General features: G+C 33.7%; 1 protein-coding gene across 4 annotated transcripts in view; it reads left to right on the forward strand.

The window, feature by feature from the left end:
- Positions 1-19,576, forward strand: part of LOC100884044 (rap guanine nucleotide exchange factor 2) — a 302,494-nt gene that overhangs the window by 86,641 nt on the left and 196,277 nt on the right. The window contains exon 1 of one of the 4 annotated variants that reach the window (XM_012293218.2): positions 5,163-7,119. The exons of the other annotated variants lie outside the window; for them this stretch is intronic. The gene's annotated coding sequence lies outside the window, so the exon portion shown is untranslated. Of the gene's footprint in view, positions 1-5,162; positions 7,120-19,576 lie in introns of those variants that run through there. 4 annotated transcript variants of the gene reach the window in all.

The raw sequence follows: 19,576 nt of genomic DNA on the forward strand, positions 1-19,576 counted from the left end.
GCTTACTTTTTTCCAGCTTTATGTACATACGTTGTACATAGTAATGAACGCATAATGAACGCAATGTGTACACATGCACAGTAATTAATAACGCATATACATACATAATAATCACAATGCGTGCATAATAAGTATAATTCTGATCAATTATGTGAATAAATTTTGATCATATGTCTATAAATAATAATTACGATTACAATATGTACATATGTGCAGTAATCACATATACACATGTATAATAATTGTAATGTGTAGTTCTCAATAATTATACAAATAAATTTTGTTGATATTTCTGTACTTAATGACTACAATTACAATATGTACGCATGTGCAGTAATTAGTCACATATACACATGCATAATAATTAGAATGTATAATTCTCAATAATTATACGAATAAATTTTGTTCATATTTCTATAAATAACAATCATACTTAAATGTTTTGCTAAGAGTGAAGAAATCTGTACTTCTGATTTAAAAAATCCCAATAAACTGTAAGTTCAATCGATGTTCTTTAAACACGCGAGTACATTCTATCCATTACATTTTACTATTTTTATTTCAATCAAGCTGTCTTCTTTTTGTGTTCATTGTTTCGATCAAGAAACGCCAAAGGCCATTCGAATGGTTTTTACTTCAACTTTTCCGATGTTCGTTCGTATTGCAATCCAAGTGGAAACGTTCTTTTTCCCAATCATTCCACCTTTAACATTTCACTTGATTCCGAGCCTCGTTGAGATAATTTTGCAAAACATAGTCGAACCCATGTGCGCTCATGCTACGGTAGTATATCAACATCCTTACAAATGGAACATAGCTTTTAACAGTAATTTCAGTTTCAACTCACGATGCAGAGGAAAAAGTTTAGTTTACGTATTCAATCAAATTTAGTTATTACTACCTCTTCAAATATCTGAATTGGGAAATGTCTTTAATAATTCAAGTATTTGCAAATTTCGGGTTTTCGTAATTTGCAAGTTACGAAATAGAGGAATTTGAGAATTTACAAGTTTGAAAAGTTCGAAATTTGAATATTTTACAGATTTGGAGATGTAGAAACTTGACAATTTGAGAACGTAAACATTTTAAAATTTGAGAAATTTGATGATTTGAAGATTGGGAAAGTTTTGCTATGTCGGAAAATCTGAATTTAGAAATTTGGAGATTTGAGAATTTGCGAATGCGTGGATTTGGAAATTTGGAACTTTTGAATATTTAGAATTCAGATATTTCTAAATATTTGAGAATTTGGAAATTTGAAAACTCAAGTATTTAAAGATTTGAAAACTGGAAAATTTGTAAAGGTTTGGGGATATAGTAATGTGAGTATTGGAAATTCTGAAAACTTGCAAATTAAAAAATTTAAGGATATAAAGGCGTACAAACCTAACATTTGTAACTTGACAATATTTCGAACTTCCAATTGTACACATTTACTTTCTCAAAATCGGAGACAAGTACATATATCACTTCCTTCTCTGTCACCGTTCATTCTCTTCCTCCTTCATTCTTCCCAATTTTTACGTTGCTCCTCTTTCTCTTTCTAGTTCATTTTCTCACTTTCCTGCGATCTGTCCTCTTTCTCGCTTAAACATCGCGTGTCTTACGTTTACTCACTCCGCATTCTTTCTCGTACGCTTACTCACTCGCTCCGTTTCTTTCATACGTTATATTCATCTTTTTCCAACTTGCACGGTTATCCACCTCTCTCTTTTGAGTCAACCTCTCCCCTTGCCGCGTAATCGTGCCGAGAATTTACGAACCAAGCCGAGGCGAACGGTGCAACGAAAAAGGACAGAATTATTTACACCAGGGGCAGGAAGGAGAAGGATACATGCAGGAGGTAGTAAAGAGAGATAGTTTCTTTGGTCTGACGAAGAACGAAGTAGAGTGTAACGTAGAACATAGTAGAGTGAGAGAGCGAGAGAGAGAGGATTCGGTAAAGAGAGAAGGTTTCGATTGCAGGGCTGTATTGTGAACCAGAAATTTTAGTTCTGCTGGCACGTTCATTTATTTTTTCATTTATTTTATTTCCACATTTTTTATTTTTTTAGTTCTTTTATTTTGTATATTTAGTTTATTTGTTCCATTTGTTTTTTTATCCTATTTATCTTATGTGTCTTGTATTTTTTTATTTGTTTTCATTGACTTGTTTGTCTAGTTTATCTCGTTTGATTTTTTTCACTTTCTTGTCTTGTTAACCTCGTTGTTTTACTTAATTTAGTTGACTTGCTTAATTTATTTGATTTGTTTATCTTGTTTGTCTTGTTAGTCTTTTTCCTGTTATTGCTTTGTATCTTGTTTGTCTTGTTTCTTTTGTTATGTTGCCTGGCTTGTTTGTCTTATTTACCATTTTTATTTTATTTATCATATATATCTAATTTATCCAATGCATCTTATTTATTTTTGTGTTTATAGCTACATCAGAATTATTATACTGAGAAATTAGAAGTGTAGAATTATAAAAATAATGTAGAGATTGTAACACTGTAGAAAGTTCTAAGAATTATGATATTTTATATGTCTGGGAAATTATAATTCTATTGCAAATAACTGACATATTATTAACGCAAGTTTTTAAGCATTTAAGTAATTTAAAGTTTGAAAGGTTTCTCGTTATTATATCCTTTTTATATGAATTTTTTCATGTTTAGAACTGTTCAGTAATGCTGGAGAAACCGATATGCTATGGCATATTGATTACTAAATTTTAGAATGCACGTGATGTTTGCTGGTTATGAATATTTCATACGGAGTGTTTGTTGAAAGTGTGACATAACTAAGCAAAATAAATTTTGTCGCAAATCGATTAGTAATATTTTTATAGCAAAGCAATACTATATTTTTTGTCGCTTAATACTGACTTAATATTAGTTACATTGAAATATTAGTTAAATTTCATTTCATTATCTATCTGAGTTAAATTTTGTAATTTATTATAAATATTAATACAAATTTGGCAAAACATATACATACTAAATGAATTTTCTAATTTCTTATTAACATTTGTGAAATTTTCAACGTTTTTATAACTGTTAATTTGAATGTAATAGTTTATTATAAATATAAATTTGACAATTTATTATAAACATTGCATAAGTTTTGTACTTTGCGCTAAATATCAGTTAAACTTTACAATAGAAATAATATAAATAGTTTTGGATTTTTAAAGTTTCTATGAAAATATTCTTGTCAAATACAAAGAGACTGAAACGTCAAATGTAATGTTCATTCGAATTATGATTTCGCCAGATCATTTTTCTCGTCATAGTTCCGCTCCGTTTAGCAAAGAATTAATTTTCATCGAAATCGTTTTATCTTTCAATAATTAATCACAGTCCGATTAACTGCTTTTTCAATCAATCCATCTTACGTCTGATTGTATTTATGACCGAATTAAATGCAAAATCAACATTTATCCTTCGATCACATCATTCTGCACCTGCTGAGCTGCACTTTTTTAAAATGATAGTATTTCAAATATTTTGTATTTTACAAATGAATATATATGTGTATTCATAGAATTATTAAAATGAAATCAAATAAAATTATTGACACATGAAAAATAATATTTATGGTTAGCTTATAAAATATGTACATATGTGATCGAAGAACACATACATATAATTAAAATGTTTAATAAACATATCTATATGTATAAGTAAAATATTGAATAATTAGAAACATTTATGATTATTGATTCTTTATTAAATTATATACATATGTATAATTTAATATATGTTTGTAAGGGAATTATATACATGTTTATTCTACGTATAAGTGAATTATTTTACATAGCATATTTGCAACGAAGAATTTAAACAATAATAAATTTTATCAAGCTTAAAATTCATAGCTCTATGATACATTTCTAGCGATTTTAAAATAAAATACTGTATGTATTAGACTGACAAATTAACACTTTGAGCGTTCAAAGTTCATTAAAAATTCTACAGAATAGTAATTTTACTTTTACTCAATATACTTATTTATTTTTACTACATACGTCTTCAAGTGTTAACTGAAAGTATTTATCACTGAATAAGTAAAAGCGTTTCTCGTAAAATGGATGACTTCCTCGAGCGTAAATTAAGGCATTGTCCGAGCATGGATGTCAACGTGTTAATTAAATTCGTCAGAAGTCTGAACACGTCCGGGGGTCTATATTCTTTCGGTACGACCCTGAAAGCATACAAGAGAGAGAATAGAGTAGGGGGGGGGCCTCACCTACCGAGAGACTCCAGTCTTCTCGAGTATATCGTGGTGGTTGGCGAGTGTTGCGATTAATACCGACTGCACCCGCGAATCGCATTCCAATCCTGACGAATCCCCATTCGCGTTAAAGGAACACTCGTTTAAATAACCTAACCCTCATCGAAACTCACGGACAATTTGATCTCGAGCAACCGTAGTAAACGTTTCATGGTCAATAATCGGATTAAAAGTGGTACGGTGTTAACGACGTTTGGTCATCGGCGAACGCGTGTCCCTCTGTCATCCGATGCAGCGTGTTTGAACGATCGATTTTCGGGATAAGAAAGAAAAGAGCGTGGCCTTTTCCGACACTGCACGTGCGCGACACCCTCTCTCTCTCTCATCCTCATGGTGGATCCGTTTTCGCACCACTTCTCAAGAGCCGCGAGTAAAACAACAGGGGCGAGCGCATACCCTTGCTTCTGCTCCGATGCAGTTCCTCAGCGTCTCACTTACATAATCCTTCGCTAACTATCACCTTGCATCATTATCCAAAAGATCTTACAAAGCTGTGCAAACTCAGCTCCCATCGAAAGAGTCTCTCATTGTCAATGGATCCCTCGTTATCACTTTAGAGAGAAGACTTTCCGGGAAAATAATCGCACAGTTTTCGAGATAAACGGTCCAAGCACAGACTCGCTTGATGGACACTCCTTCCAGATGCGTTCTCCAGCGCGCGAGGCGGATTATCATCGTGGTCGATCTTAACGAGCATTTCGCCAAAAAGTAGCAGAGCCCGGCAAGACGAGTTTCTTTCGAGGCCACGAAATCGTGGGACCAGTGACCCGTGCAGGAAATCGTACTCGGGGCTGGTTCGCCCGGTATCGATGATCGCTTTCCGATCCACGCTGCGAGAGGAGGCCACCTATTGAAGCCTCGAGAGCTACGTGTTTACGAGAGCGCACGATCGAGAACACGGGGCAAACTATAGGCCTTGCCTACGCTGCCACGATAATTGCCGTTCGCTTTCACCTAAGAAGAGAGCCAACTCGCCAAGAGAACAGGCTGGTCCGTGATAAATCTAATAATCGAGGCTACAGTCTGCGTCTGATCGACCAAACGCTTCTACGTCGCGAAACGGCATTCGCCAAAACGACTATTTGATTGAGCTCTATGGGATTTTGAGGAAACTCGGTGATATATCTGATGATCCAGGTTTGACGGAATTCGAGCAACGGAGATATCCGATATTTGGTAAAGAAACAGGCGGACGGAATCAGTGACATTCGATGAACAAGGTTTGGTGTGATTTAATCGACGGAAATATAACATTCGACATTTAATGAAGGAAGTTTTAAGGATGAGGTCAGTGATTCGACTTATGATCAAGATATGAAAAGATTTGATATATAAACATATACATTATTCGATATTTAGTGCCGGAAGTTTTGAACGAAATTAGTGATACATTTGATCATTACAAGGTTAGATCAATGTAGACATATAATATTCAACATTTAATGCAAGAAGCTTTGAATAAAATCAGTGATACACTTGATCGTTAAAGTTTGACGAAGTTAGGTCAACGCACACATATAATGTTCGATATTTAGTGCAAGAAGTTTTGGATAAGGTCAGTGATACATCTGATGATTATAGTTCGATATTGGATCAACGAAGAAAGATCTAATGTGTGGTGTACAAAGCTTTGGATAAAATCAGTGATATTTCTGATATATGCACGTTCGACGTCGTTTAATCAACATAGACATGCATATTTGACATTTGGTGCAGAGAGCTTCGGATAATTTTAGTGGTAAATCTGATATATACAGATGTGATATCGTTTGATCGGCATAGGCACATGTGTTTGAAATTTGTTATAGAAAGCTTTGATAATATAAATTTTGACATCGTGTGATCTGCGAGGACATATTTGACACGTGGTGTAACGAACGTAGAATAATAATAGTAATAAATCTGGTAATCAGAATTTGACGCCGTTTGATCAGTAGGCATATACATGTTTGATATTTGAGAAAGAAAACTTTGGATATTAGTGATGAATTTTTGGATGAACTAAATGATCAAGAATTGACGCTGTTTGATAAATAGAGACACATTTGAAGATCTACTTCAACAATCCCAAGTTTGGTGATGTACCTGATGTTCAAGCTTCAATGTTTGACTAACATTAACATACAGATCAAACAAACGATTAATCTTATTAAGATTTAACCTTGTTTGACTAATAGAAACATATTTATAGTCTCTAGGAATCTCAAATTTAATGATGTACTTAATGATCAAGGTTTGACGTTCTTTGATCAACTGGAACGTATCTGAAAACATCGAAAAGTATCACATATTACAAATTTCACAAAAATCTGACGTTGTTTGAACAAAGAAGTATTTATCATTTGATATACCGAAATTGGATAAAATCAGATATTTTAAAGGATCTCCAATGGTCTTTTGACTCTTATGAAAGCGATATCGTTTGACAGAGACATTTGCTGAAGAAAACCCTGTACATTTCTGCAATAAAAGTTACCAGACATCGTCAGAAGAAGATTTTGATTTTTGTGAAAGTGGAATGCAAATGTTTCGAAATATTTGCGATCGTGATAAAAAATAACGGTGAAAATATCGAGTTATAAAGTCGTGTTCTACGAAGGTCAGATCGGCGAGTCTGTGCAAGTTGGAAAGGAAGGACAGAAAGGGTGATAAATCGAGTAGTCGCAGGGATGTCGGTGTGAGGATTGTCCGTTTGTCGAGCGTGGTTCTCGCGTGATACTCCAACGTTTCGTTGGACCAATTTAAAGACAAGGGAACAGCGAGGAAAAAAGCCGGCAAACTGGATGCTCCAGACGGTGCCTCGCCTTCCGCGACCCCGCCTGACATCACTGTCACCCAGGATGACCGGTGAGGAGCGTTTAATTTAACTTTAACCATGCTCTTTATCCTGCTACAATGACTCGACGTTGATGGGCTACCATCGAGTCGGCGTCGTGGCTTTTTCTTTACAGCCTTTCTTTTATGGGTTCAGTTTGGTGTGAATAGAGCATGTTTAGAATAGTAATGAGCAGATCAAGGGCAGATAGGGAAGATCACCAGCGTTGAAGTGTATGATGCGTGCGGTGATGGGGTGTTGGTTATCTATGGGGATTTCAAGTTTATTTATGAATTTAGGAGCTCAGGGTTTTTGCAATTTAGAAATTTTTACGCATAGATGTAACGAATTTTTCAACAATAGAAATTTGTAAAATTGGATAATCGAATGATTAGAAGATTGATAATTTGGCAATTTGTGAATTCAGATGTGTAGAAATTTAACATTTTTTAAATATCGAATTTAGAAAAGTAGTATCATGAAGATATGCAGATTTGTAAATTAAAACATTCGGAAAATTCAGACATTGGAAATTTTGAAATTTGGAAGACTAGAAAACTGAAAAATTTAGTAGTACTAACATTTTCTAATTATAGAAATCTTTGGATTTCTAAGTTTTTAAATTTGTTCAAGTTTAGATACTTAGTAATTCGGATGTTCCGGAATTCCGAGGTTAATATTAAAAATGGCGATATAATGAGAGTCTAGTAATTGCAAAGTCTTTCAAGATAATTTTGAAATATCATACATATTAAATATGTGTATTCTGTATCATATAATACAGAAATTAACTATATTTAAATCTGTCATTTAATTCAATTAATTAATTTAATATTATTTCAGTATCTAAAATTGTTGTTATGAAATTAGCAACAATTGTTATATTATACAATATAATAATAACGCAGTGTGGATTATATAATAATATAATGTAATGTTGCTGGGTATTGACGTGATCTTAAATCGGTTTATTTAATTGCATGAAATAATGAAATTTTAATTAGCACATATCTTCTATTATTACTTTAGATTGTATTATACAAAGGCTATTGTTGACTATACTGCATTACAGATATTTGATTTCTGTTTGATTAATCTCAAGGACACAGATCAATTCTAGTGGTTAACTTTTTTGCAAAAGAATTGAACACCGCATTAGCGATAAATTCAATGTCACGTACTAGAAATTATTTATCGAACAATTGCTACCGATGAACATTAAAAGACCATTAACTTATCGAATAAATTTTTCCGTAATAAATTCGGATGTGGGTCTTAAAAGATCTTCCACATTCGTTCCGACATAACTTATAATATATTTTTGGCCCTGACAAGTTCTTGAATGAAACATCACTCGCCAGTAGGCAGTTTTTCGTAGGAGGAATTAAAAACCCATTACTTATTGTCAAAAACATACCTACATATTGCTTATGACTCACGCCGTTTCAGAATTACAAGAAATTCAGCTCAATTTCCACAGTAAGTCTAAATGTGTATAAAATTAAAGCGTCGCAAATGCAACGACGCTATAAATAACAAAGTAAAACGGAAAAGTCGTTTTTTCGAAAATGTCAAAAATATACTTAGTACAGAAGATTAATTTTATAAAAATTTTATCGGTGATATTTTAATAGCCTCGGACGCGCGAGTTTTCTCGACGCGAAGTAACTTTTGTGTAAAAATATTTAATTAGTAATTGACGTTTTTGTAGTAATAATACTCTACTACTTTAACATATAGATATTTTGCGAGTGCGTCACGTATTTAAATATCATTAAAATTAATTATAGACGGAAATAGAATAATTAAAATTGATTGTAGATTGAAATTTCTGAAGAATCTAGTACTGTTTGTATTTGTTGATCTTATTTGTTGCGCTGTTTAATTAGTAACCTACTTGCATGCTTTCCCTCTGAACATCAAGCAAGTAATTATTTTAATAAAAGCCTACACGTATGCAATCTACATCGAGTATAGACACATCGAGGAACGGCGGATTATTAAAGTGAAAAGTAATAACCGTGTCAAGTGTGGGTTTTAAATTAGAAAGATACGTCGGAACAGGGAAACCGGCAAAAACTTTTCATACGCGAACTGGTGCGTAATGGAAAGAAAGTAAAAAGTGCCTGAATCATTTTCGTGCGTGGAATTCGTGCCAACACGTTTGTAACGAAATCTGTTATTAATTGAGGCTCGTCTTTCATTCGAAATCGATCAGTAGGTATAGGACATTATGTCAAGCAATCTTGCGACAAAAATTGTGAATAGAATGAAAATATCCAAAAATAATTTTGTTATTTCAATAAAATACTTATAGGTCTTGCAATAAAATTTTAATAAAATTTTGATAAAATTTTGACCAAATGTTTTAAAGTAACGAATAATTTTTAGTTTAAACACATTTGATTTCGGAAGTCGCAGATTTGGATGTTTTAGAAATGTGGGAGTTTGCGGATTTCAAAATTTGAGTATTTGAATATGACGAAACCTAGGAATTAAGGGATTACGAAACTTGAAAATTTGGATATTTAGGAATATTTCGAAATTTGAGAATTTGGATAATTTAAAAATTTGAGAATTTTTAAGTTTGGAAACTAGAAAATTAGAAGGCTTAAGTAGAAGTTTAATACGTAGAACTTTGGGTATTTGAAAAATATTTGTAAGTTTGCGAATATAAAAAATGCAAATGTTTGAACCGAAAAAATTGAAAACTTCGGAATCCGAGAATGTGCAAATTGGAAAATTAGAAAGTTAGGTAACTAGAAAATTTAAAAAATTAAGTAATTTAAGAAATTAATAAATTTCGAATATTCAAACACTTGAAAGTTTAAATAATGAGCAATTCGAAAACTTGAATATTAGGAAATTAAAAATATGAAAGTTTGGGAATTTAAGTATTTGGAAATTGAAAAAGTTGACGAATTAAAATTGTTTTAAATAAAATAATTAAAAAAATTTCTAAATTCAAACAAGTAAAAGTTAAAATATTAAAAAATTCGAAAGCTGGAACATTTATAAATTTGAAAATATATGGGAATTTAAAAATTGCCCAATTTACGTATGTACATACGCTTATCCGAAAGAAGCATATGTTGCATGAAAGTGTACAAACAGAACGGAATAGGGGATAGTTCTATCAGTATTTAGTATTCAGACACGATGGATATCGATTGAGTGTTGATTCGCGTAGAATCGAAGACAATTGACCTGCACATGCTTTAACGGAATTATTGATTGTCGAGGTTTTCGGTGGGCATTGTTGTTTCATAGCTGTCACGCGTGTGTGCACGTGACACTTGGACTGTCAGTACGACATGTCATGTTTCAAACTGTGCTTGATAAGCACGTGAGTAGATCGTGTTATAACGGAGCTACGGGATTTACTGGAAATCCAGTCCAATGTCACGTTCGTTGCTCAGAAATCGAGAACGTTGTTTTGTCGTTATTCGTTCACGCATTTTGAAGCTCCTATATTATCACCAATACAAAATTCTTTCATTCTTTTTTACTTTTCTTCTTCCTTGATTTTGTACTTTTTATTTCAATTACTCAATATATAATTTTTATAACCGCTGTTTCGCGCCAGTAAATTATTTCTATAAAATAAGCACAAAATTTTAAATTTAAAGATGTACAGATTTTCGAATTTCCAAATTTAAATTCCAAAAATCACATGATATGTTCGTCTCCAATCATATGAATAAAACTTTTCTTTTGGTTGCTTTAGAAAATTATAGTGTAATAAACGCGTGATAATAATAATTAACTGCAAAATTGTTATTATGTCCAATTCTAATAAAGAAGTCACGTATTCGTTACGTAAAAAGGAATCAATATTCAATTGTGCAAATAAATCTGAAAAGGAGAAGGTTCCGAGTGAACGGTGTTGGTAAATTGCATCAAGAAATTGGAAAGGGTGGGGCCAATTCTATTTTTATTATTTCCACGTGGCATCCTCGATTTCCTATTTCGATAAAGGGTGCCAGCACCCTATCGAGGGTTCCTGTCGGTTTTTTTTTGTTATAATTAAATTTTAACCGGGAGGGAAAGTTGACCGTGGAAGATACCCTTCTGTGTTTTTTACTACATCAGAATCCACGTTGCTTTTGACTGTATTTTAATGGCACCAATCTATCGACCATTCCTTTGATAACGTTTATAGAATCACTTATCGATTTCCTATTGGTCGTTGGAGCTGGCTTGGTTCACTTTACATTAACGTTTCGTAGCGACTTAGAAAAAAAATAATAAATGAACTTAATTACTTGAGTACAGCCTTTTTTCTCAGAGCAGAATAAATTTAGTCTAAAAAATAATCTATTAAAAACAGCTTGTTCCTGCACCAGTACTCCTGTTACTGCTAACTTTTATCTTTGTATTCTAGTTTTAAATATTTTTCGACTTTTCAATTTCTATATTTCTATTTTTTTGAATCTTCTAATTTATTAAATTTCTGAAGTTCCAAATTAGGAAATTATCGTATGTTCAACTTTCCAAACTTCTAGTCTACAATTTTTAAATTTTTAAATTTTCAGGTTTTCAGTTTTCTAATTTTGTAAATTTTTAATTTTTTGTATTACAGACTTTTTACATTTGCAGTTTTTAACAATTTCAACTTTCCACATTTCCGGTTATCTGCTTTCGCAATTTCCAATTTCCCATACTTCCGGATTTTTACACTTTCTACACTTCAGTCTTCTAAGTTTTCAATTTCTTATATTCCAAATATTCCAAGGTTTTAATTTTTCAAATTATCGGATCATATGTTTTTTTCCAAGTTTATAATATTCCAATTTTATAATTTTCTAATAAGCCAAGTTTTCATATTTTCAAATTTTGCATTTATCTAAATTTTCAGATATCCCAGTTTCAGATAATGAAATTTCTAAAATTTGAAATTCAATCATTTAAATATCTGCAAGTTTCAAATTTCAAAAATTACCAAATGACAATTTCTGAATCTCTATATGCACGAAACGCAAATCTGCTTATATTTTCACGAATTCCCGTAATGGAAACGGAATAAAAACACTAAGATCGTATATACATCAGCGAAGAACGATCTCTATTCTCGGCATTCGAACCGTCAATTATCGTAAACTCTCATTTCCTTCTTTTTCCCTCGTAATTATATTCGATGTGTCCCCTCGCTGTCAGTGTAGGTAAATTTTTAATCAGAGGCAAAGTTACCGGCAACGCAGCACAAACTTTCCAGTCGCCAATTTAGATTTTGATCTTCGGCATTATACTGATAAAACGATAGGGTTCGCTGGATTCTTTCTCTAATAATAGTTCCTCGCGTTGTTGATCACCCTGTAGAAGAGGGTTCGTGGATACGTAGTGCCGCGTAAACGCGAACGAGGGTTGTCGGGAAAAGCTTGTTTGCCGTCAGCACGTGCTGTTCCACACCCTATCGATCTCTAACTAAATTAAATGGCCGGCGTACTATTGCTTTACACTTAGATACCGAACCAGAATCGACCTGCCACTCTTCCTTGCGATACAATCTTCAGCGATATACAATCCTGCCTTTTAATCGTCCCGAGTGTGGTGTCATTTGTTCCTTCTAACTTGCTCGCTTTTTTCACCAGCTTTTAATTTGTCGATGAATTGGAAGATTGTTTCTTCCCATCTGAATACGAATCCAATATCAATGCATTAGCAAGTCCTTTTAATGTTACTCACACAATAACGTTTTTTTAAATGTGCACAGATATAAACGAGAATATTTGTTGATATCTGAGCATCTTTGAGTTTCTGTGCGAACATTAATAAGAAAGATTGTTTGAGTTTTTACAAGTTTTGATGCAAATAAAAAGAAACTAGGTTTGGCTCAAATATAGACAAATATGAATAAGAGAATATTTTTGAAATATCAACAGGTTTAAGTTTGAATGAGAACAAATATATGCAAGAACCTTAATCAAATACGAGCTAGTTTGATTTCAATTATGAACAAATATGAATATAAAAACCTGTTGAAATATAAGCTAGTTTGATTTTAATTATGAACAAATATGGTTGTAAAAACTTGAAATATGAATCAGTTTAATTCCACATATAAGCATATATCAATAAGTAAGTTATATTACAAGTATGAAGGAGTACACATATAAAAACTTGTTGAAGTATGAATAAATTTGATTTCATATATGAAGAAATATTAACAAGAATACATGTCCTAATATAAACAAGATCGATTTCAAATATAAACAAATGTATGCAATAAATTTATTTCAAATATAAACAAGTAAACTTTGGGTTTGATGAATTGAATGAACCTTTACATTTTTAGTAGGACACTTGGACGTGTATAACGGACAATTCGAGAGTTCTGGGATACTGGAAATTTAGGAACTCAAGATTTTAGAGATTTGGTATTCAGGGTTTTAGAAATTCGGTAATTTGGGTATTTAAAAAAGTGCAAAATTTCAGTGCTGGAAATTTCGAAATTTGAACGCCTGCGAATTAGAAGATTTATGATGCAGGGTTTTGGAAATTTAGGAAATGTTAGAATTTAGAAAATTTGGGAATTTGGACATATAAAAAACTGCGAAATTTAAATGTCAGAAAATTCGAAATTTGCAGATTTGGGATTTAATGCGTTTGAAAATTTTGTAATTTGGAAAGATGAAAAATTATTGAATTTAAACATTTTGAAGTTTGGAAACTTGGGGATACCGGAAATATGAAAAACGTGAGAATTTAATAATTTTGAGAATTGAAATAAAAGAAAATTTGAGAATTCAATAGTCCACAAAGAAAATTTCAGAACATAAAAATTTAGGACTTCATAAATCCTTAAATTTCAAAAATTTCAGATATTAAGACTTCGAGCATTTCTAAATATCTAATACCTCCTATTTTATACACCTGAGTCTTCTTTTCCATATATCGCTATGTAGCCCACACAAGTCCCCTATCCTCGCTCGTGTGCACAGGCGAATTCGCAGCATAGCAATAACAGAATCTCGAAGGTAAATCTGGACTTTCTGAAGCCGGTAGGACTGGATATCTGGAAACGCGGAAAACATCGTTGCCAGGAAACGAAAGAAATGAAGGTGATTCCGCGAAGCGACCTCGTAAAACGATCGAATCTGGAAAATTAGAACCTTAGAAGAAATCGTTCGGCGGGTGAGGAGCACACCTACGGAATGCACTCGATAGCCTTGGCTTGTAAGACGGGTTTTAAGCTGTATGCGCCGACTGCATTTCGCTGGATATACGCGGCTAACGTGCTACGTGTAGCGCAATCTTGATCGAGATGCAGCATCGAGAGAGGACGTTCCTTGAATAATTCTATCTTCCTTTTTTTCTTTTTTGCTACCACCAGGAATACGCAGATTTTAGCTGCAGGAATTACGCTATGATTAACTGAACCTTCCACTAATTACGTGATATAAGTACGCGCCAAATTCGTTAATACTTTCAGACATAGCTGAAAATAAGTTGCGAATTTGGGGTTCTACAGATATAGAAATTTAGGAATTTAGTTGTCCAACACTTTGGGAGTTTAGAAATGTGAAGATGTATGGATTTGGGATTCTAGAAATTTGGGAATGTAGAAACTTTGGGGCACTGATAAGTGTCAATCTTGTGGTTTGATGATGTAGGTATTTGTGTGAAAATGTGTGAATGTGGAAATATGAGAATTTAGATATTCAAAAATTTAGGGATTTGGCAAACTAGGAATTTGTTGATTTAAGGATCTGAAGACGTAGGGATTTGAGGTTCCACGAATTTAGGACCGTCGAACTTGTAAAGTATAGATATTTACATATCTTGGAATTTCAAGACGCAGATTATTTGAGAATTTTAAGATTTTGGGATATAGATATTTAGCGATCTTGAAAGGGAATATAGTTATTTGGGGATATTACGATTTGAAGGTTTAGGAATTTGACGGCCTAGAATTTTGGAGATGTAGCGATTTGTGGATTTGGGGATTTCAGAATTTATATACTTGTTAGAACGTATTATAGAATATTTGAGGATGTATAAATAACAAATTCGAGATATCGGAAAATCTTGAACTGTGGAGATATAGATATTAAACAATTTTGAAATTTTTAAACTAGAAAATTAGAAAATATAGAAGTTTACTAACTTAAAACTTTGGAGATACGGTGCGTTATAGATTTAAACTCCCTATGTCAGCTGTAGAGGTAGTAAAAGGGAAAATTCGAAATTCCGGTTTTTGGCTTATTTTTCCTATTTAATTTTGTACAAAAATTCTCTCAAAAATTGAGGTCCACATAGCGCATATTATAAAATTTTTCTCAGATTTTTTGATTGCAAATTTTAGTTGTAAAATGTCAAAAATCGGAATAAATATAACTTTTTATTGCAGGTGTCAGAGCACTGCTTTTATATTAATGTGGTAGTTATATATTATGTGGTAAGTATAAATATTATTCCCTAATATTTCCAAATTTTTTGTTGAGGTGCGCTATAGTTAAAAAAAATAAAAAATCCGATACATTCCTTTAAAAAAGTACTTTTCGCTTCGAATTTGCATACTTTCATTTCAGGAATGTTCATAAAATTCTTCACTGCTTCTAGTTTTAAATTATAATTTATTTCTTACCATCTTATAAAGACTTATTATAATATGGATATATACAGAATGTCGTATAACCGTATGGAAACTTAATATGAATAATGGTAAAAATTGAATTGAAACTCACATTTCTGCTAAAGGAAGTTAGCGGAACACTAACGATCACAGTTAACGTGAACCACTCCTGAAACGTCATCTTCCGCATCATGGTCGTGAATGAAGTTTAGTACCTATCGTGATCTTGATTTTGTGATTATTGTGATAAAACACTAGTTTATGATTTTGTGCGCCATCTGTACACAGTATACCTTCCATTGAACTCGTTCATTCTTACACATACAGGGTGTGTTCCAAAAGTAATGAGAATGATTTTTTTTAAAGGAATTTATTGAACCAATTCTTACAGATACTCAAAATTCTTCAAAATACTGCCCTTGGGCTTCTACATATTTTTGCTAGCGACCCTGCCATGAACGGTACGCATCCTGGAATGCGTTTTCCGGAACCTCTTTCAGGGGGTCGGTCGCGGCCGCTTGGATGTCTTCTATCGACGAGAAACGAGTTCCTTTCAGGGGTGTCTTGATCCAAGGGAATAAAAAAAAGTCTGCCGGTGCCTGGTCAGGACTATAGGGGAGTTGGAGCAGCGTCAACGCCTCGTTTTGGGTCAGAAATTCACGTACTCGCAGCGCGTTGTGGCAAGGCGCGTTGTCGTGATGCAGTATCCAGGTAGCGGAGATGTGTTTTCTTGTCCTGACGACCCTTTTTCGCAGTCTTTCCAGCACATCCACATAGTAGACGGTGTTAACTGTCTATCCTTCCGGAAGAAATTCTTTATAGACTGTTTGACGGACTGTTTTGCTGATTGGTGGCCGCCCAGAGCGTTGATCGTCGCGAACCTCTTCTCGCCCTTCCTTAAAGGCCTTTAACCACCTCGAAACTTGTGAGTACGACCATTTTATTTGTCTCCTCAAGAGATTTTTTCAGTTTAGCACAAAAGCTTTATCGCGTATCGTTGTTCTGATCGTCGACTCCACTTTTTCCGCGACACGGTTACCAAACAGGGGTTCACAAAAATTCACGTCCTGTCCCTTTCACAGCTCGGAGAGCCCTGGGACCAGATTCGTTGGAAAGCTTAGAGTCCCCCGCAACTAGCCTAAGTGGTCCAATCCCCCTCCGACTAACAGGAGCGGCGCAGGAATTTCGTTGTCATTACTTTTGGAACACACCCTATATGTTGATATAACTTTCTTCTGTTATTTTTATGAATCGAATATGTCAATAAAGTTTGGCAATAAAACACTGGTACACTCTGCATAACATGAAATCCTCGAGATTCTGCAGGTTTTCACGTACATACTTCAGTTATAGCCTTAAATCGTCAAACTGATTCTAGATTATACAATAATTGAATTCTCTGTTAATTTCCGCAGCTACCCATGACTGTTGATGATGTCCGTGGAACAGAGTGCCACGTGGCCGAGTGTCCTCTTGTGGTGGTTTGTTGGCACGGGACGCACGTGCCATGATTAACAAACGCGCGAATTCGCTCAATTCGTCCTCGCTTCCTCTCGCGGTCAGATAATAGGGATAAAACGTCGGGACTACGAAAGTTGTTCGTAGGGTCTTTTTTGCCCATTGTCTCGTGTATACCGTGATCATACGGTTCGCGCGGCCGCTGTGTCGCTTGCTTATTATCCTTTGTGCCCTTTCGAGGAGCCGTTGCAGCGGGCCCTCGGGACCACGGCAAATTCGATGAAATGTTTGCAGCCACTTACAATTACTGGAGCACCCTTTCCACATCTTTTGTCCGAGGTTCGACTGGCCTGCAAACGATTGCAAACATTCATGGATCCGCACCAACACCGGAACAATTATATTGTCCTCGAGTGCCTTTCGCGTCTTCCGCTGATTCCAGCGGGACTTCACGATGGACGATTACGTTTCATTGTACGATGAACGATGGCACAACTACTTTTTTCATTTTATCCTATTCGGGGATCTAATAGGTCAGCTTCCTGAGCTTACAACTCTCTAAATTCTGAATAATTAAATTAACGAAATTTTCAAATTATTTTCAGGACTCAAATTCATAAATTCCATAGTTATCTATTCCAGAAATTTTTCGAATTATACGATTATTCATTTTTTTAAATTTGCAAATTTTTAGATTTTTAAATACATCAAAGTTATAAACTTCTAGTTTATTGATTACACAAATTATTTCAACTTTTTAAATTTCCAAATTCCACAATTACTGGTTTCTCAAATTCCTAAATTTCCAAAATTCTCGAATTCCACGTAAACTCTTATAATTCCCTGATTCCCCAACTTCTGTAAATTTAACAATTTTTTAGTTTTTACGATACCTATATCTCAAATCATTAAAATTTCTAAACTTTTAAGTTTCCTATTATCCAAATTTTCGAATTATTGAAATTCATCAATGTTCAAATGCTTAAATTCACAGCTTACTAATTTCACAAATTATTAAGATTCTAAATTGTGTAATTCTTAAATGATCAAGTTCTCAAATTTCCAAATTCCAAATTTCTCATTTCATCGATTTCGTAAATTTCCCAAATGCATCAGTTCTACTTCTTCAAATGTTTAAAATATCCAAATTTTTAAATTTCTAAAATTGTTAAAGATTCCTTATCTAAATTTAGAAATCTCCTGACTACAAATCATCGGGTATTGTCCACTTTACCTCTCAATTGCTACATTTTCTCTAGAGAAGTGAAGTTTACTCTTTATCCTGTCTACATTTCTGAATTCCCTGTCCTTTAGCGAAAAACTTTACGTAAAAAGATGAATGTCCGTAAGTTCAAATTTCCAAATCTCCCTTACTAAATATTACTACAATTACCTGTTTTTTTTTAGTAAATCTTGGAAGATCATCGTTAACATATTATTTGTTTACATAAATTGATTTAACATGAAATGATTCATACATGTCCCCGTTACACTTGCATTCGACTTACTAAAACCTTTTCATTACTGAATCTATGTATGCTATCTTACTTTACAGTACGAGAAAAGAACAGAAATGTGTATGTTTTGCGTGCACATTAGAATAACCGCGCGTTTCCTTCTATTTTTCCCTAAGTTGACAAAAAGGGAGTACACGCATGTGGGCTTCTAATAAAAATCAGTTATAATCAAGAACTGTATGATAGAGAGATCCGTTGAATAAGTTCATAGGTTAGTTAATAAATAAGGTAGTTTGCGATAGGGTCGCGGCGTTCGCAGGCCTAACGGTGCAAGGAGACAATGCACTTCCTTCCCTGTGGGGCAGTACTTTAATGCTTTGAGGAAAATGAACCACAGGACCAATAGGGAAAGTAGGTGCAAATGGTGGGGTGTTGGTAAAAAAATCCTTTGAGAAGGAAGTTGTTAAAATAGAGTCGAAGTGGTGTCGCTCCGTTGTACCTTTTTACTGATTGCGGAGTAACATCATTTGCTTTCGTCAGCATTGTTGATGTTATTTTGTTAAAAGTTAATATGCCTGTGCGTGCGCGCGCGTGTGTGTTTATAATGTCGCAGGGAGATGATAAAAATAGGGATTTGATCAAATTCCTAAGGTACATGATCAGTTCACAGAAGATGTTGAAATAACTATGCTTCAGATACAAATTCGACCAGAGTTTGATTTTTTCTATATTTGAACTTGAAGGTATTTGATCAAATCATTTATTTTCTTCAGGGAAATCACTCCACAGAGTTGTTATTTTAACATCTTCCGTGAACTGATCATATACCTTGGGGATTTGATCAAATTCCTATTTTCATTATTTCCCTGCGACATATACAAGTTTGTATGTATACAAGTTTTAGTTTGGCGTGAGTTCCTATTTATTATCTTCCTTTAGTGTCTTACAGAACTGTGCGCTATTATTTTTCACCAATCGAAAACCTTTCGAGTGTCAAAT

Source organism: Megachile rotundata, chromosome 7 (assembly GCF_050947335.1).
Source record: "Megachile rotundata isolate GNS110a chromosome 7, iyMegRotu1, whole genome shotgun sequence".
Lineage (NCBI taxonomy): Eukaryota > Metazoa > Arthropoda > Insecta > Hymenoptera > Megachilidae > Megachile > Megachile rotundata.